Source organism: Pelmatolapia mariae, linkage group LG4, assembly GCF_036321145.2.
Source record: "Pelmatolapia mariae isolate MD_Pm_ZW linkage group LG4, Pm_UMD_F_2, whole genome shotgun sequence".
In the NCBI taxonomy this organism is placed as follows: domain Eukaryota; kingdom Metazoa; phylum Chordata; class Actinopteri; order Cichliformes; family Cichlidae; genus Pelmatolapia; species Pelmatolapia mariae.
In genome coordinates, this window is record NC_086230.1 from 31,176,318 (window position 1) to 31,195,305 (window position 18,988).

An 18,988-nucleotide genomic window follows, 5' to 3' on the forward strand; every position below is an offset into this window, starting at 1 on the left:
TGTTTGCCCAAGATGGATTCATGTCATGATTCCAGAAATCAACAGCGGTCATTAATAAAATGTTTATCAGTCAGTACACGGTGCTTTGGATTCTCATAATTTCTGAATAGTCATTAACTGTTAATTGTGTTTTTTAATCACATTGCTTTAGAAAGTATGCCTTGACCTTCAAATATAATAAATTTCTTGAAATAAATGTACTTTTGCATTGAAGACAGTCTGACTTTTGGTTAAAGTTAAAATGTAACTTTGATTTTCATACAAGAGTGAATGCTCTCATCTGGGAGGCAAGAGTAACATTTGGAATTTAGGTAGTTTATCTGTGAGAAACTCTTCTCACACAAGTAAGCTGATCCAAAGATGGATTGAACTCCACATTATTCATGTTCATATAGAATAAAATTGCATGTTTCAAACACAAGTTTGTCAGGTTTCGAGAGTTTTTTAATATCACTCCATTTGTGGTTTTAAATCTGAATAGCCTTCGTTTTTCACACCAATCTTCCAGGAACATCATTATTATGTAGTAATCGGGACACAGCATAAGTCAAATACACAAATTTTTTAGTAAAAGTAAAAAAGTTGTTAGTAACAAAGTAAAGCACAAATTAACACTTCACTTCAACATTAACTATAGTACCTCTTAAGGAAGCTATTGAATATTGTCACATGGGGTGAAGAACAGCATAAACTGTGTCTCTTCCCCTCATCTATCTGTGTGATTCAGAACTAAGATGGAGCAGATCAGTGCAGGTATAAGAACTACAACTTTCTGGCCACTGTACATAGACTCCCTTCAGAGTTTTAAAATAACAAACAGCAATGTCTTACTTGCGTCTTTTACAAAGTCAGGTCAGTGAGAAATCTCTGTAGCATCCCATTATTTTGCAGTTTAATTCTGTCCAGACTAATCCAGTGGTTAGATATAATATCCCATACACTCAAAAGGCCTCAAAAGGCACCGTACGGGCTCAGCAGATCAATCACTTCTATCTATGAGTTGAACGGGCATCTGAATGAATATTCTACCAACTCGCAGAAGATGCCATGGCTGGAGTTCACAGGGGGTGCATACACTCATCAGCGCTCTCCATGGCTCTTCGCATCACATTTCTCCCAGGTTCTCATGCCTCTAGGACTGAAGGACAAGAAGGGAAAGGTAAGAGCTGTATAGACGCTCAAGCCGCCTGAAGAAAGAACAGGTTTAGTGATATACCCACGTAGCAGAAAGATCTGGCCGAGATCTGGTGTCAAGCTGGCACTGCTGGATGACTTCTGGCATGGTAAGTGGTATGTCGTCTAGATATGGGCCAGGGCTGGCATAGATGGCACTGTTTATGTGATGGCATGCCATATCTGGCCCGATTATGGTTGGTTTATGTGGTCCAGGCTCATAGAAAACAGGTCTTCCCCGGATCTGGCATCAAGCTGGCACTTGACTGACTGGTGTCATGGCAGGGTGTATGTCAACCAGATGTGGGCCAGGTCTGGCAATGATGACACTATTTATGTTCCTTTTTTCCCAAATGCCATGTTGCAATACTATACTGCTATGGTAGCCAACGTTTCAAATGCAGGTTTGACAGGTTTGTGAGTGTACACTTTATCCAAAACCTAGCGAGGGTTTAGTCATGCTTGCCACTGTGTGGCTGTAGCTCGATAGGTAGAGCAGGTCTCCTACTGATTGAAAGGTTAGTGGCTCGATACCTGACTTCTCCAGTCTGCATGTCAAGAGCATGAATGTAGTTAAGAAGCTGTCAGTTTAGCGAAAGTGTGTGATTGAGTTAATGTGGCATGTTGTATAGAGTACTTTGAGTAACCGGGAGAGTAGAAAAGTGCTACATAAGAATCAGTCCATTCACTGACAGAACAGAGTTTTGTCATGTTACTTTTGCACTATTATGTTATTACATGGCTTGATTAAGGTACACATACGACTGACTTCTGGAGCTGGCTTTGTCTGCGAACCTTTGCATGTTCGCCTCAGGGGTCACCAATGTGGATGTATCTAAGGACGGCATGAGAGATCTCAGTATTCCACTCCAACTTTAATCACTGCTTTACACAACTGAACATAGGAAGCGCCAAAGCCTTCACCCCCTCACTTCCCCTAACCGTGGGTGTGAGTGGAGCCACCTGGTCTTCCGCCACAGTACAACCATTTAAAAATACTACTATAACTAACTACTATAACTCAGAGGGCTAAATAATGTCAAAGAGAACAATCCTTATCCTATTCCCCACATCCAGGATCTTTCCGGCCATCTTGCAGGGACCTCGATTTTTTCTAAGATTGATTTCGTACGAGGGTATCACCAGGTTCCTGTGCGTGCTGAGGATGTCCCCAAAACCGCTGTAATTACTCCGTTCAGCCTTTTCCGAGTTTTTGCTCATGCTTTTTGGCCTGGAAGGTGCTGCACAAACCTTCCAGCGTTTGATGGACTCGGTCTTACGCGAGCTGCCCTTCGTTTTTGTATATCTCGATCATATACTGGTGGCCAGCAACTCAGAGAGGCAGCACACGTCCCATCTGCGTCAGGTATTTCAGCACTTGGCTGCACATGGCCTGATCATTAACCTGTCTAAATGCAAGTTTGGGTTGCCGGTTCTCGATTTCCTGGGGCACCGTATTTCCGCTGAGGGTGCGGTTCTCTTGCCAGACAAAGTACCGGCTGCTTCAGATTTTCCGCGTCCGACATCTGTAGGACTGCAGGAATTTTTGAGGATGGTGAATTTTTACAACCACTTTCTCCCCAGAGCGGTGCGCCTGCTGCAGCCACTGTACAGCACGTTGAAGCATCAAAAGGCCAATGACTCTGTTGACCGGCTTCTGGAACACATTTGGGCATTTTCCGATGCCAAGTATACATTAGCTAATGTTGCCCTACTGGCCCACCCATCCCCATCATAACATAGCAGTGGGTCCTGTGCTAGAACAGTAAATCTAAGGTGCCTGGCAAACGCTTGCCTTTTTCAGCCGCACGCTGCAGGACAATGAGCACAAATACAGCGCCTTTGACAGGGAGCTACTCATCATACATTTTCGTCTTTTTCTCGAGGGTCGTAACTTTACCGCACATGTGGACCACATACCCTTGATGTTTGCGATGTCCAAAGTTTCTGACCCATGGAGTGCGCACAAGCAGCGCCATTTGGCAGCCATTTCTGAGTTTACTACGGACATTCAGCATGTGGCTGGTAAGTCCAACCACATGGCTGACTGTTTGTCCCACGCGCTGGTTTATGCGCATAGACTACTCCGCCATGGCTACTGATCACAGTGGTGACCCAGACATCCTTGCACTTAAATCTGTGCGGACAGGCCTCATGCTGGAGGACAGACCCGTGCAGGATGGCAGTCCTCCCCTTATCCGTGACGTTTCCACCGGCCACCCACACCCGGTGGTTCCCTTTTCATGGCGTCGTTGGGTTTTTGCCTCAATACATGCTCGATCTCATCCCGGGGTCCGGGCCTCTGTTAAACTGGTCAGCTCCAAGTTTGTTTAGCCAGCGCTTTGCAAAACTGTGAAGGAATGTGCATTCCATGCCAGCGTGCGAAGGTCCATAAACACACTAAGGCGCCCCTTGACTGGGGGTCAGGGTCCACCGCTCCACTGCATACAACCCACAAGCTAACAGGACGTGTGAGCGGTTCCACAGGTCGCTTAAGGCCGGCTTCATGCTTAAAGGATGGCAACTGGGTTGACCGCCTCCGGTGGGTTTTGTTGGGGCTGCGCTCTGCAGTTAAGGAGGATCTTGGCACATCCCCGGCTGAACTGGTTTAAATATAGTGTTTAGATTTAACATTTAGATTTAGATATAATATTTAGATTTAGCATTAAACATTTAGATTTAACATTTAACATTTAGATTTAACGTTTTAAATATTTTACTAAATGTGGTTAAAAAAAAATGACTCGAAAAAACCTGTTTTTGTAAGGTTTTAAGCTAAATGTGGAAAAATGTTTCCGTTAATTTCAGCATGCTTCACTTTACAAACGGCGCACCATACCTGCTGGCATTAAACAAAAACAAAGGGAATTTTATACTTGCCGTTTTATCCATTTATAAAGCGATAATAACAAATTAAGTTTTCATCTGATCAGAGTGAAACCCAAGTTTCAGTTATAGAGTAATCTATCAGTAAACTGACAGTACTGCATTACATATGAAGACTGAAGTTGTCATGGTTCTGGGTCCTTTTGACCCAGCACTTTGTGTTTCTTGTGTTTTTATGACCTGTTGTGTTATGGTTTATTGTTCTTAGTGGTATTCTGAGTTTATTCTACAGTGGCTTGCAAAAGTATTCGGCCCCCTTGAACTTTTCCACATTTTGTCACATTAGAGCCACAAACATGAATCAGTTTTATTGGAATTTCACGTGAAAGACCAATACAAAGTGGTGTACACGTGAGGAGTGGAACGAAAATCATACATGATTCCAAACATTTTTTACAAATAAATAACTGCAAAGTGGGGTGTGCGTAATTATTCAGCCCCCTTTGGTCTGAGTGCAGTCAGTTGCCCATAGACATTGCCTGATGAGTGCTAATGACTAAATAGAGTGCACCTGTGTGTAATCTAATGTCAGTACAAATACAGCTGCTCTGTGACGGCCTCAGAAGTTGTCTAAGAGAATATTGGGAGCAACAACACCATGAAGTCCAAAGAACACACCAGACAGGTCAGGGATAAAGTTATTGAGAAATTTAAAGCAGGCTTAGGCTCCCCTCATGTCTTTGCCCCCCTGTGGCTCCCTCTGTGTATCTGTCTTTGTGCTTATGTGTGTTGTGTCTCGTTTTCCCCTCCTTGTGTTTATCCCATGTGTCTCTCTTTCGTCTCCTCTCTCTCTCCCTCATGCTCCTTTGTGTTCCCTTGCTCCCTCTCGTCTGCCTCTTCTCCACTCCTGTGTCTTGTTCCTTAGTTTCCTGTTTTATTGTGAAGGTCTCATGCTTCCATGTTCCACGTATCTTGTTTTGCTTCCCCTGTGCCATCATGTTAATTTGTATGTTTTTTCCTCCAAGTTTATGGTAATGTTCAGGTTCTCTGTTTCCCAGTTTTTAGTTTGAGTTTCGTGTTTGCGTTTCTAGTTTTGCTTTCCTGCATTTCATTTTAAGGTCTTTCTCCAGCGATAAAGCTGCCACCTTTAGTTTATCATTCAGTTTCCGAGTCCTGGATTTGGGTCCTACATCCTGCCTGCCACACAGCACAACATGACAGAAGACATTTGTTTTAATATTTTAGTCTAAGCCTAATGCACCGACCTATAGACTGAGTGACAAATTCCTTAATGATATGTGCCCTATATATTCTAAGTAGTCATTGTCAGTAACACAATTTTCTGTGCAAAGCACTACTGCTCTAGTCATGCATTGTTTTTTCATAGTTATGTGATCAAACGAGATAAACTTCCTGTGAGCTAAATATGGTATGTGCCCTACATATTTTCTCAGAAGAAAGTCTTTGCTCCTAACTCGTTTTTTCTCAACAAAAGAAAAATATTGACTGATACATTTTCAGGCTACATCCAAGTTGTTTGTCCAAGATTTTAAATAAATGTACGTGGTGCATAACACACCCTCTTGATACCAAACACTTAAGGTGCACTTAAGGTGTTTAAGTGCACTAAGGTGCACTTAAACACTTTCATAAACAATTGATATCATTGTTACATGCTTATAGAGCTGAAGAAAATGAGGAAGGCCCTCATAAATCCAACAGACCTGTAAGAACTGATTCTACATATTATTATTTAAATGCAGAATAAAACACTTAAAGATCGCGTGACCTAATTCAACATGTTATATTCAAAAAAAGAGTTACTGTGCATGAAAATTCAAAGTGCACATCTCCAAAGTATGTTTTGAGCTGTTAGAGAACCAAACACATTATAAAAGGAGCTTATTTTGTTGCAGCCTGCCATAGCTCAGGCTGTAGAACCAGTTATCCAATACAAACAGCGTATCAGGTTCAGTGTTCCTCTTTCACATGTGATGTAGATTTCACAAGCTGATTCATATAAGAAGAAAAGGGTGTGGTTTCTCTGTAGTATTTATATATCAGGAGTGAAAGCAAAACCAACCAAACTTACCTGAATGAAGGTTTTAAAACAAAGCTCCTCAACCATACTAACTGATATCTCTGCTTAAATTAAAACATTTTTAAATCCTACCCTTTTTTCCCCTGGCAAACAAAATAAACCAGAAGAAGACAGTGTATCACGTGAAGGCAAAGGATGGCGGAGAAAAGGTAGAGTGAAAACTATCTATGCTACAGCTGGCCATATTATATACTGCAAAAACATAAGTAGAAGCTGCTCGGGTAATTATATTTGATGGAAAGTCAGAAAATATTTTTGTCTTTTTCAGTTTTTTATGGAAAAGAGAATAAGAATGAAGAATAATATGTAAAAAGATTTAAGTACGTTTTTTTTTTTTTATTCCATATCAGCCTAGATAAATCAACATACAGACAATATTGTTTTGTCTTATAGAAAGGAGCTACAGACAGCCTTATGCCACTACATCACAGATACCCTGACCTACATCCACACAGTGACAGGATTCTGTGAGAGGTTCTCTAAATGGCTGCTGTGGACAGAGACTGAGTTAGACACCTTGATGGATATCAAAGATGGCATTGACACACTAGACCTGAAAATCACACATGTTTACAATTCAGAGGAAAAATGCAAGACCTTCCTGAAATTCATGAAGAACAAAGTAAGTGCTGATAGCAGGCGGGAAAAGCTGGAGAAGGAGCTGACTGAAGTGTTGGAGTACGTTTTGAGAGGCCAGGAGAAACTCGAGCCTTTCTTGGATGCAATGGAGAAGCTGGCAGTCACCTCACTGCAGGTATTTAGAGAGAACCAGGAGTTACACCTGCCTGAAGGGATCAACCTTGAACATATTCAGTCTGTCATCAGTGCCTCACAACAAATCTGCCCTCTGCTGCTGGAGTTTAAAAGAGATTCAAAAGTCTTCTTCCTCCCCAAACTTGAGAATGTTGATGTGCTGGCATATCAGCTGGACAGATACATAGTGACCTCCCAGAAAATCCATGAGAAGCTGGAGGAAAGGTAACATCTAATAAAGAGCACATTTTGTTTTGAAGCAAGAACACATAAGAAGTGTAACTGTTTCTTCCACAGTGCCGTAAATGATATCTGGCTGAAGAGCACAAAAGCCGTGGTAGACTTGAATGTGGATTTGTCTGAGGCTGGCATACAAAGTATGCTTCATCATATTTATCTGCTTGAAGAAATCAGGTAAATCTATCAGTATACAGCATCACTCACAAATCTGTATCTGTCAGATTAATATCTGAAATTCCATATCTATAAAGTGAGGCATTTATGATGGTATTTATGGTCATGTGAGAGATTTAAAGGAACTATTGTGAATGAATGGGTCAGCAAAGAACGGTCTTTTTATAGACTTATTTTAAAATTAGGAGTTTGTGAGGCAGCCTTTTTTTTTGTGTGTGTTGGTCAGTTTTCTCAGTAGTAAATGGACTTGTTAATGTTTTGTTCTAATTAGTAAAATGTTAATATAAAACAATTCTTATATACAACGTTCACCATGCTGGAAAGCATAAGAAGCAGCTGTCAATGTTAATTTTCCAACAAACAAAATGTTCCAGAAACTACACACTCTCAGTGAAGGCGTGATTCTTCAGGCCTTTTAGTTGCTCCAGCCTCTTTTAGTGCACTTGCTCGGATTTGAGCCAGTAGTGCCTTCTTTTCACATCTCATTGTTTCAATCATTTACTAAAATAAGGTTTTAGTCTAACTTTAATTTTGGAATTTTCAGGATGAACCCAAACTTCCGAATGGTGTTCATGTTCAAGGAAAAGGCCGGTGAGGAATTGTGAGATTATTATACTATCTTATGCCACGTTATACCCCTAATTAAAGATTGTGAAATTATTATGTAGTTTTAGTTTGCATTATTCTCCTGACTTAGAAGAAGGGGATAACTATTACATTTATTAGACTGATTTGTATTACATTATACTGCTGATTTACTGTGAATGAGTTACACTGTTTTATGACATTCCATACTGCTAAGTTATAAAGAGGATACTGTGTGCAGGGAATCAGGGCCTTGCTTTTCTGATTGTAGAGAGAACAGAGCATAATGCACGACAGCTTCTCCCCCACCTTTGTTGGAAGCAGAAAAACAGGGAGCCATGCATTATACTGCTGATTCATAAGAAATACTGTTTTCAGAGAATCATGGCCTTATTTGTCTGATTAGAAAAGAACAGAACATACTGCACAGGAAGCCAAGGTCATAACTCAGGCTCACTGAGATATAGAAAGTATGTGGATGTTCAGGCTTTTATGACTAGGTGGGGGCCACCAGAGGCTATAGGAGTTTGATTAACGGTCCAACATTTTGAGATCTGCACTGTAAAATGTAATTCTAGATGTTTGTTATTTCAACATATTATTCTATATCAGTTTGACGATAGATGACTGAAGTTGTTGTTATAACATAGAATTACAAGTTAAAAACGTCCCAATTACACCAAAAAAAGCTAACTTGAAAACTCATGTCCAGCTAAATCAGAAACTTATGTGAACTTGACAATGCGGGTAAGTTGAGCACAGCAGGATTCAAAACTGCCTCACGTGACTGCTACCGAGGTGCATCATGGGGAATTGGCGGTGAACGACATGCTCACTTTACTTGGACGTTTTCTAATCGTCTTCTTTGGAATATGCTTTCAAGGTGAGTAACATTGGTTATAACTATAAGGAAAGAGAGCTACAAAAGTTGGAACATGTTTTGAATTTATGGCATGACGTGTGTTTTTCTCTTTTACCGAAATGTTTGCTTTAGCTAATGTAACTTTAGCCGACAAGGTCCAGCTTGTGTGTCATGACCAAACTTGACCTAATAAACTGACATATGGCCTTTTTTATGGGTTTAATGTGGCGCTGAGCAAATCACAAGTATTGTGCCGCTAGCTTTAAGGTTGTGCACTCACCCTGTTGCGATATTAGCAAGCTAACTCAGCTAATTAATAAAGCTTATTTCATATTGTCTCTGTACTTGTAAATTTCTTTCAAGTTCACAGGCTGTTGTATTTTGGTGGAAGTTCATTTTGGCAATATTTCCAATAACTGGCTGGGTTCAAAAAGAACTTTTTGGCAGGACTCGGATGCTTGTTGTCATCTGTTTATCCCTATGTAATCACTTAAGGTGTTATTAACTGCTGCATGCTAAGCTGCAAGAGTGCACTGAGGACTGAGACAAAATATGGTCTACAAACCAGCATTATATTAGTTTTTATCAGATAGTCCTCCAGTGTGCTTATTTTTTGCTTTAATTATATTGTGCAGTTATTTGTTACCCTGAAATGCTTTATGCTTAACAACAGCTCACTATTTTGACTTATTTTTGAACTCTTGTGATCAGTATGACTAGATTGTGTGAGTTTCCATACTAAACGAGCTGTAGTGATAAAATAATTGGCATCAGAGACACTGATTTTTGGCATGGTATACTGCAGAAGTTTTTTTTTTTTTGCATAATTTACCTTTTAATTAAACTGCATTCTCTGTATTGTAACAAAACTAACATTGTTTATATGTCAGAAAATTAGCAAACATGAATAAATGGCGAAAACAATATAATTATAACATATATTTTTATTTTACTTATTTTAGGTCTGTGAAGCTAAACTTGATGCTGGGGATTTATTTTTGTCAGTGGAGTCAAATGGTAAGTTACAATTTGTGCATTTTGTCATACTGGAAACACCTCAGATTATATTGTAATTTAATAGCTCTGTAGAACAAATGATATAAAGATTGTAGTGTCAGGGTACTTCTTAAGAAGTAATATGGCACTATTGATGATCACATGCAGGTGGCATAAACTAAATATTCAGACGTGTTACCAACAAATGATTCATTAACAAAAGCAATGGAGCAGACTGTTTAGGTTCTTGTGGTTGTAATAACATCCATAACTGCAAGTTTGTCATTAATTTATTTTCACAGGTCTAGATGATCACATTTGACTTTGTCATTTAAATGAGGTGGACTTGCAAACTTTGCGCTCTTTGGGGTAAATTGCTGTCCACTACATATACACAGAATCTGCACAGTATTTCAGATCTAAAAAGGGAGTATGTAATGGACTTGCTGGCTTTAATGTAAAAAGCCTGTTGTGTAACTTTAATGAGGCAGTTGGACTAAAACAGTATTGCTCATCAAGGTAAACATCTGAGGAATAAGGAAATTGTTACTTGTCCTTTTACTCAGTGTTCTTTTAATCGCACGTTTACTAAAGTTTTACATCACATAAGTCATTTTCACAATCATTCTACTTTAAAAGATTTCAAGACAGAGCTTATTGTTCTCTGAACTTCCTTGTTTGCTGAACGGCAGGTAAAGTGCATCTTTTTGTTTGTTTGCTTTTGTGTGTTTGTGTTTTCTCTAATGGGCCTCAGATGACTGTTTGCTTAAATTTGGGTCTCAAAGAATCTTTTTTTAATTCTGCCTGTACTCTCCACCCCTCTTCTTTTATTGCTCAGGTTGAAGCAGAATTTGCCCGTCTTACATCTGTTGACCTGAAAGGGTTCCTTTTTGCTGTGCTTGACCATTATGGAGAGGTTCGTGGAGCTGTACAAAATCAAGAGCGGCATAGAAAGGCTAACTAGGCTCATAAGATGCTTCGGAGATGATGTAAGTGTTCAACTGCGAAATCTAATCCTTTGTTTAAGTTTTAGGTTATCCAGTTCAACTGATGAACTCATTGAAAGAAAGCTGATAAGTAAAGTCTGTCATCATATTTCACAACTGGACATTTAGTGTGGTAACTTTTACAGAATCTATGTATATTGGTGGTAGGTTGGATATCATATTCTACTTGAATGTCCTGATAAGCCTGATTCAAAATCTCCAATGATAATCATATATTGATGGAATTATGCATCAAAAAGCTGTGAATTTGGAGCTGTCTACATGCTTCATAAACACTGTTTAAAAAGTGTTTTTGTTTTCTTTTTGACTTCTTTGACCAGAGCCCTACACAAAGGAAGAGGACAGAGGACCTCATTTTCTAAAGGAAGATCCCTCACACACTTTCAAGACTGTGAAGGTTAGCATTGTTTCTTTTAGTAAATTTAATAATGACAGCACCACAGTGGATTTTAAATTAAAAAGTACATGTGTACTTTTTCCTCACCAAATGTATTATTACAAGATCTTTGACACTGGATTTGGTCTGGGTTTCAGAGAAACTAACTGGCAAGCTAGCATTGATATTATTAGTGTCTTGTGTTTATTCATGTCTTCACCAGGGTCTTTGACATTTCGCTGCTGTGCTGTTCACTTCAGCTTTACGTTTGATTTCTCACATTGTATATTGTAATGGCAGAGATATTAGGATATTTAAGGGGCTGCAGTGGCTGCTACAGCTGTGGGGGGCAATACTTTGGTGAAATGTCCTGGACCCTGGAAAAGAGACTGTGTAGACTGGGTAAGCAATTAAAGGTTACTGGCCGAGAGTCATTGGGCAGCTGGGTAAAGGTGGATGTTGATATTCAGTGCCAATTATGCAACCTGTTCAGCCATGTCTATATGCTCTTTTTTCATGCTGTTAATATAGGGGGAAAAAATAAACTTTAATCAATAAACTGATTGAAGAAGCATTGTCTATGGAGCCATAATCTGATCCTGTAGTGTAGCTGCAGTTTGCACATTTCATGTATTCTCAGCCAGATTTGGTTTAGAGCACAGCCAATATTTAGCATAAGTAGATTTAAATTCACACACTGGTGATGGCAAGCTACATTGTAGCCACAGCCACCCTGGGGCGCACTGACAGAGGCGAGGCTGCCGGACACTGGCACCACCGGGCCCTCTGACCACCACCAGTAGGCAACAGGTGAAGTGTCTTGCCCAAGGACACAACGACTGAAACTGTCGGAGCCAGGGCTCGAACCGGCAACCTTCCAATTATAAGACGAACTGTCAACTCTTGAGTCACGATTCAGTCATCCACCCATGTGTGTGAATGACTGAATGTGTAAAGCACTTTGGAGTCCTTAGGGGACTAGTAAAGCACTATACAAATACAGGCCATTTACCATTTAAATTGAAAATTTTGTTTGAATTCTGCAATTGAAGACATGCTCAGTTATTTATGAACATGGTCTTTGTTTAAAGCAAGAAATGGATTTGTAACATGGGGGTGCATATCTCATTCTGAAAAAACTTTAACAACTAATAAGTGTTACCCAAAGCCAATCACCATCATCCAAAGCATCAGTATGGCTCTTCTTTGGAAAGACATGAATTGTTAAGCACACGGGATATTGTGTAATTGTAATTGTGTAATTTTTTTTTTTTTTTTGTCTTTGAACCCTTTTATAGCCGACAGGTATTGAAGACACGTTTTCTAAGAGGATGAAAGTTGGCATTGCGATGGTGAAAGAAGAAGACATCGATGTGTTGGTTGTCCTTGAGGCAGCAGTAATCCTGTCTAATCTGAGGGATGTCTCAAGTGCCATTTCCATGCTGATGGGCCTTCTTTTTGCCCTCAACATACACTATCCAAAGGAACTTAAGGACATCTTTGAAGTCATTCAGAACATCCTAATGAACATTGGTGGAAGGCAGTGCATCTCACTAGTGCATGGTCTAAGAAACAGACTCTTGCAGAAAGCCATGCAGAACTGTAATTGTATGATCCTTAGTGTTAAGGACAGTTTTTATTTTACTGTTTGTTTTTTTATTCTTGCAAGTTCTCATTCTCACTTTTGTATGTCACTAAATGACTACACTTTACATTCCAGATTAGACAATTACTCATTTGTTCATGGTTTAAGAAACTTATGTGAACAACAATATAATGCTGGACTTTGCAGATGCTTGTCTCATGCAAGTCACTAGTTTTTCCTTTGTTTTGCAATTGAGCAGACTCAAACTAATGTTTCTGAAATATCCATATTATCAAATGTTTCAGAAGCATGCAGCAGTCATTTTCAGAGATATTGGTTCTGTGGAATTTGTTGCAATTGTAAACGAAGACAAATACAAGAGTTTGATGTCTTAGTTATTATAAACTGATCTTTACTGTCACTTATCAAAGGTTTTGTACTATTTTAATATTTCAAGTTTTATGCTAACAGGTGTGACTGAGCACAATGAAGTTTAAAAATTTTGTAAATGTAAAGAATAACTTTTCTAAAATAGCAAGTGTCCCGTTGATACATTACATTAATGCAGACTTTATGTTGTTACTTCACAAGAATCACTACTGCTCCTAGAGTATTGGTCAGAATTTCATCTTCACCCAAACTGGGCTCAAGACCAAGTTCAAATTTATTGTTTCACAGGGAGCAGCCTTTGAGTTTTGATGGATTGTGAGCCTGATGAGCTACGTCACTGATTTTTCTGTTTCTCAGATGACTAAGATGGCACAATAAATGGTGAATGTTGGGTGCTCATGAGTAATTGTCTTGTCATGTTCTTAAAACAAACTTTCTGTATGAAATGATCAGATAGACTTTAATGGAATCTGTGGGGTTTTATTTTTTTTCTGTAAACAACAGAAAATTAATTTAAAGGAATGTAGATATTTAAACCTGAGATCTAAGATAAACCTAACAGGTAGTTTTGCTGAAATGGATGTTAGAAAGCCAAAAAAAAAACAAAAAACAAAACTTAAGATGTTTAATACACATTTTTCTTTACATCCAGTCAATCAACTCTGATAATTAAAATGAAACTGATTTACAAGTTCACTCAGCTACCTTAAGGAGCTCAGTTAATTAATAAACTTAAATCAACTTAGCTAACAGATTATGTTAGTTAAGCTAAAATAGATTCCTAAGTTAAAAGAACTACTAAAGTATTTGAATTAACTAAAAAACCCAAGTCAACTGAACTAGGACAAGAGTTTAAACAATAGATTATTTTAATTTAGCTGAAAGGGTTTTCCCAAGTAAAAATGACAATTAAAGGAGTTGAACTGACTAATAAATCTCAGTCAACTAAACTAAGATGAAAGTTTAGACAACATGTGATTTTTCATTAAGATAACAATTGGTTGTGTTATAAGAACAAACTCTATTTCTTGACTTAACTTAAAATTTTAAGGCAGCCCTTTACCTCATATTTTTAAGTTGAAACAACAAGTTATATTTTACAGTGTGCTGTGACCCTCTTCATACACATCTCCCATCCTGGATGTATTGCGCATTGTGTTTGTGTGAAATAATAAGAATTGTATGGATTAAAATCATTTTTGATTGAACAGTTATACACCGAGTGTTGTTCTTCCTTCAGCCCAAGGATCAAAGAATTGGGAGATTTTAACAACTTGTTCTGAGCCTGAGGATTTCATCAGTATGTTCGAAGAACAACAGCCCAGGATGTAGGAGTTCCTAGATGAGCTGGAGCAGTGTGCTGTTCAGCTAGACAAGATGAGTAAGGGTTCAAAGATCTCCAGTGTGGCAGGCAGTTCAGCAGGGGCGATTGGTGGTGTGCTGTCCATTGTTGGTTTGGCGTTAATTCCTGTAACAGCAGGAACATCTCTAGCTTTGACAATGACTGGTGTTGGGCTGGGAATCACCAGTGGTCTTAACAGCATTGTGACCACTGGAGCAGAGATGAAAGTTAATCATAAGCATCAAACAAAAGCTGGTGAAGTTTTCAAGAACTTCATGGAAGATGTACAGAGTCTTCAAGATTGTCTGCAAAACGTGACCAATCACACAGTGTGTGGAATAGAAACAAGTAAGCTAGAGATGGCTGTGGGAGTAAGCAGGATTGCATCTAAAGTTTGGACTGTTGGAAAGGGTACTTTTGATTTAGTTACTGATGCTACCTCTGCTGCTAAAATGTTTCCGAGTGCTGGTAAAGTTTTGGCTCAGGAAGGAAAAGCATTACGTAATGCAAGCAGGTTAGCCTCAGATATCCCAGATATTGGTGAGGCAGCTCTCAAAGGATCTCTTGCTCTCTCAAAGACATCAAGGGCTGGGTTCATCGCTCTCAATGCTCTCTTCTTTGGCATGGATATTTTCTTCATCTACAGAGACGGCACCAGTCTGGCAAAAGGCTGTGAGGCAAAAGTTTCCCAGGTCATCAGAGCCAGAGTTGCACTTTGGAGCTCAGAGATCAACTCATGGCAGAAGATTTGTGACTCTCTGAAGGAAGGTCTTCGAAAATCAGAGAAAAACAAAGGCATCCTGGAAAGTCCATTTTATCCTGAGACAAGAAGATAAATCTCCATAGAAACAGAAAGTATAATCTCTGCGTACAGAGATTATACTGCATTGTATGTACTAATGAAATTCCTTATTGTTTGCTACAATTAATGAACGAGGGAAGTGAGATCAAAGTGGAAAAAAAAATCAAATTTCATAATTCATTATGTTTTACCATATAAACAGTTATTGGCTCAATTCTTCTTCTTTTTTTTAGCATTATGTTCTTAATTCATCTGATAATAAGAGACTGAATCATATTAATTGAATCACAGTGCTTAGAGTTGTGGTGAGGTTTTTTTTTTTTCAAAAGCTGGAACCAGTGTTTTTTTTTTAAAGCTCTCTGATGGTTTGTGTAGCTTGCTCAGTGTAGCCCTTTTAACTACAAACCTTTAAATAATGACTTATTTCATAGTCTAATCTTCAAATACTTTATCCAAAACTGTCGAATCACCTGCATCTTTAGGGATTTGCTAGTTTAGCCTAGCTTTTAGCCTGGCTTCAAAGCTATAAACAGCCTACATGTATTACAAAATTGTTATTTCTTAAAGAGGCTGAGGATTAGCTAAACATCTGACATACTGAGCAGGAATATGTAGGAGGAAAAGGTGAAGAAGCCATGCTGTTAGTGACTCTCTCTGAGCCTAGCTCTGCTGGAGGTTTCTTCCTGTTAAAAGTGAGTTTTTTCTTCCCTCTGATGTCAAGTGCTCACATATAGGAGGTTGTCTGATTCTTGAGGTTTTCTCTCCATTACTTACCTTACAATATACTTACTACATTTTAACAAAAATATCTGTTCTTTCTAATCCTTACTTTTTCAAAAAAGAAAAAAAAAAGAAAAAAAAAGAAAAAAAGACTTGTTACTTGGTGTTTTTGGTGAAGATGTAGAAGATTTAGTTTAGATGTAGTTGTGAAGGAAAAAAAAAGAGAGAAAAAGCTTTTGATTGTACTAATATTATTTTATTATTACATTAATATACCCTTTACTTTTTCAATTTTACTCAAAGTACAGATGCATTTTTTGGAGTAGTAAAGTATTTTAGCACAAATATCTGTACTTCTGTTTAAGTAAAGAATATCTGTACTTTTGCCACCCCTGCCTGTGGATAGTCGCCCCTTCTCTCTCTAACTTTGAAGCTATCAGTCTCCCTCATTTATTCTGTGATTAATTTTAATTTTAACATATAAATTTGTTTTATTTAAAGAGGTGTGTTGTGTTCTTAATTTGTTGTAGTTTATTCTTGTACAAGTGCATAGTAAAAAGACAACATATATATAAAACATACATGTTAATATGGATATAAACATGGATCATCTTTATCAATTGAATTACATTTTTCTCAAATTAAGACACATTTTGTTTGTAACAAAAAAAGTGGACAAAGTTGTTTTGACAACTGAATCTGAATCTCTTGTCTGTGTTTTTAATCTTCAGTGACTTATCTGAGAAAATAAGGAAACGGTAAATATAATAATCCTTTACTTCACTGCCCTGCATCTAGAGAACACACTGGTGAGTTTCCTGCTCCTGCTTCTCATTCTTTACAGACACCTTAAGCATTTTAGATCAGGAACCTTATTTGTTGTGTAACTGTCTTAAACCTCGAGCTCTTAGCACCGCTCTGATCACAGCTGGTTTAACAACATTGTTGCTGCTCTTGGCTGGTGCCATCTTATCCACAGAACAATATGGGATAATGTCACTGATTCAGCGTTTGGATATTTACAGATTCAAATACATGCTTATGTATGTGAGCGTTTACGTGCAACAGCTTCACATTGTGGTCAGAGGTGGAATTACATCCATGCTGAAAATAACTAACAGTGATTATCAGTGGGAAGAATTAAATGAGTTTAAGCACGTCAGTGAAGTCTTTGTGAAACAAAAATGTAGTTTGTGGTTGAAGGGAGTAGTTCTGCACTTTAAAAGAACCTCATTAAACATTAAACCAGGATAACATCTGGATGACATCTAATGAAATCTGGCTGACGAATCAATTCATAAGTGAAAAATGACACAAGCTGACAACACAAACATGTTTCCAAAAATGACATTGGGCAACAAACCGAGACAACCAACTGTATTAAAGGCAAAAAGCAATACACATTTTTAAAAAAGAAAAAACGTTGTCCAAACTGGGGAGCACAGTGTTGTGGTGTCTAACACTGTTTCCTCACAGCACTACGATTCTGGGTCCTAATCCGCCATCTGTCCTGAGTGGAGATTACATCTTGTCCCCATAGGTGTGCCAGTGGCTGTCTGTGTTAGTCCTAGGACAAAAGGCCACCTGAACAGGGTGCCTCTCGCCCTACGGCAGTTGGGATATATTTTTTTATTGTTGGTGAAGAGCTGAAAACTCAGAATTTACATTTAGACTAGCATTTTGTTGAACTTGCTTCCTGCACCAGTCCCCTGATTCCAGTGTGAGACCGGCAGTGTTTCATCTTCAGGGCAGTGAAGACTCACAGGGCTGCAGCTCTGAGAGGCTGAAACTGTAGGCTGTGTTTCCTCCCGTGAGCAGCAGAGGGCAGTACAGACTGATGTGACTGAAAACATTTTCACGGCTTTGTTTTTTAAGTCACAAAGTCACAATTCAACCATAGAGACTTTTTATATCCATTTAACATTAGACAGAGAATACTGGTGTGTGACCAGTAAAAGGTGTAACATTTTTGTGTTTGTCCCTCTGGAGTCATAAATTTTTAAAATCAACTCTGGTATTTCATAACTTTAACCAGTGCATCAGTTTGAATGATTTTTACTCCTAATTTAAATTTGAATCCTAATTTGTATCCATTTTTAACCTGACAATACCTGATAATTGTAATAAAAAGACATACAATGGGGGAACTTGGGAGACCAATCACTGAATATTATCTTTAGAATTTTGGCTAAACATGGAGACAACAGATTTAGGAAATCATGTGGTTCCATATTACAGATACCACTGGTGTGAAACTCCAGCTGTGTGAGATATTTTACTTTCTCTGCCTTCATATCACACACACTCCCATGGATGCATCAGAGCCATTGGAGGTTCAGTAGTAATAGTTTTACGCACTAACTTTGGTATTTGCATCATTTCCTTCTATTGTTAAGTTACCTCCTGCATCATATCACTTCTACAAAAAACACAAAAGTTTTACAGACATGCAACAATATTTTTATTGAGATCAACAACTGGTCCTACATATTGTACAGTGTAATTTTCCCAGAATATATGTAAAAGATGCAGAATTGAATTTAAATTATAACTACTTGCTTATGAACCATAAAATGGCCTGAGATGTTTACTGCATACAAACCCAATAGGTTTCTAAGGTCTGCAACATCTGGTCACCTTGTAGTGCACAGTTAAGGAACTAAGCAGAGCGAAGAAAGAGGAAAGTCAACATCAACACAAAACACAACAAATGCTAATGTAGAAGAACGCTTTGGTCATTCATATGAAATCAACCAAAGTGTGTGTGGGGAAGTCTGGGTGGTTTTTCCATTCTCTTTTTCTAAGTGGAATTATGGCCGATTGATTTTTTTTATTTTTCTACTTTATATTTCACAATAAATGAGTACATTTAATAAAGTATATTTATCGCCAACTAAAATGTGCCAGGAAGCTGTCAGCAACTGGCACACTCAGCAGACATGTTGACCTCATATGAGCTAGTTTTCATGCTCAGTTGGGCCCATTTAAAGTTCACTTTTACATTTAAAAGTGGCCGTCTATTGCCAGGACCCCTCAACTTTGGATTGACCTGCCTG

At 38.5% G+C, this 18,988-nt stretch overlaps 1 pseudogene; it reads left to right on the forward strand.

Moving 5' to 3' along the window:
- Positions 1-1,092: 1,092 nt before the first annotated feature.
- On the forward strand, positions 1,093-15,246 carry LOC134626792 (uncharacterized; annotated as a pseudogene).
- Positions 15,247-18,988: the final 3,742 nt, after the last annotated feature.